Below are 2,208 nucleotides of genomic sequence, written 5' to 3'. Positions count from 1 at the left end.
ACCCCTGGCACTAGCCAGGTTCCCCTCGGAAGTCTGGGAGACCCGGCACGTTGCTCTATGGCGCTTCATATGCTCAAGTGGACGAGGGAGGACAATGATGGTCCACCATGTAACTGCACTTCAAACGATTTACCGTCCATGGGCACGCCAGCTTTTATGTACAACCCCGCACTTGTATGGAACTTGTAACACACTCAAACACATACAACGACAGACACACAGACACACCCACCCACCCATTTCAGTCAAACACACACGCACACACACACACACACAGACAGACAGACACACGGACAGACAAACAGAGACAGACAAAAGGAGAGACACAGAGACAGACACACAGACAGACAGAGACAGACACAGAGGCAGACACAGACAGACAGACACAGAGGCAGACACACAGACAGACAGACACGGACAGACAGAGACAGACACAGACAGACAGACACGGACAGACAGACACAGACAGACAGACACAGACAGACAGACAGACAGACAGACAGACAGACAGACAGACAGACAGACAGACAGACAGACAGACAGACAGACAGACAGACATAAATAGATAAAGAAAGAAAGGAAGGAAGAAAAGAAGAAAGAAAAAGACATACAGACAGACAGACAGACGGACGGACAGACAGACAGAAATAAATAAATAAATAAAGTAAGAAAGAAAGAAATAAATGAAGAAAGAAAAAGACAGACAGACAGACAGACAGAGACAGACAGACAGACAGAGACAGGCAGACAGACAGACAGACAGACAGACGTCCTTGGTGGAGTCCCATGGTGGAGTACTCCTCAGGCTACATCAACGCTTGTGGCACCAGCTCGATTTCTTCTCTCTCTCTGTCTCTTCTCTCTCGTCTGTAATTTTTCCACGTGACTATAGACGAACTATTTTGAGTTTTAGACGGCTCGTCTATAGCTGAGTTTTTTAGACGATATAGACGACCGTCTAATAGACGACCCATAGACGACCGTCTATACCCAGTCGTCTATAGACAGGTCGTCTATAGATTACGTCTATAGACGACGCGGATATAGACGGTTATCTATAGACAAGTCGGATATAGACACTGTCTATAGACAGTCGGGTATAGGCTATTATCTTTTAGACGGCAGTGGATGGCGGGCATCGTTCCTTATTCATGTGTTACAATCTCAAGTCGTTTCCTCTCTGAACTTCCACCAGGGCTTCATCCACCATGTTAATCAGGTTCCGGGTCCAGGTTTGTCATTGCCATTGACACTAGCAAACCAGTGGTTGTCATCAACCTTGGCTGATGAAACCTCAACCTTGGTTGTCATCAACAACATCAATATCCACAGTATCCAAATCCATGTCTCCTTTAGGCATACACAAGGCATGCGCTTCCAGGCTCCACCCATCCCAGCATCGCAAGTAGAAGAGGCTCTTCTCTCTTTCTGTCTGTGTGTGTCTGTGTGTGTAAACACTCATGTGGTACACACACACGCCCCCCATGTACACACAAGCAGGCGATGTTGGGGTAACAATAAAACACACAACCACCCACACACAACCTCACACGCACACACAGGACTGTTGGGGCACATGATGGGGTTGGGGTAACATGAAAACATGCACACACACGGCCACAGAACTATTCGGGTATATGTTGGTGTTGGGGTAACATAAGACACAGAGACACACAGACAGACAGAGACAGAGAGACACAAACTCACACACACACACACAGAGTCACACAGAGTCACACAGAGTCACACACAGTCACACACAGAGGCACAGAGACACACATACATAAACAGAGACACACACAGTCAAACGCACACAAAGACAGACACACACAGTCAAACACACCCTAAGACAGAGACACATACATACACACAAAGACAGAGACACACACACACATACACACATACACACATACACACATACACACATACACACATACACACATACACACATACACACAGACACACAGACATACTCACACACATAAACCTGCCTGTCATGCATTATTCTTCTACATCATATCCTGTCAGCCAAACATCTCATTTCCGAATTGGTGGGTGCCCATCAAACAGATAGAGCAGCATCCGAGCAGCATCTCCTACTTCCTGCTCTGCTGCCGCTGAAATGTTGCTGCTGCTTCCGAAACGGAGGATGCTGCCCTGCTGCACCGGAGGCAGGCGGCTATAGCCCATGCTACCATCCCGTCCTTG

The sequence above is a fragment of the Volvox carteri genome, assembly GCF_000143455.1.
Source record: "Volvox carteri f. nagariensis unplaced genomic scaffold VOLCAscaffold_42, whole genome shotgun sequence".
Classification (NCBI taxonomy): Eukaryota; Viridiplantae; Chlorophyta; class Chlorophyceae; order Chlamydomonadales; family Volvocaceae; genus Volvox; species Volvox carteri.
This window is presented reverse-complemented; position numbering follows the sequence as displayed.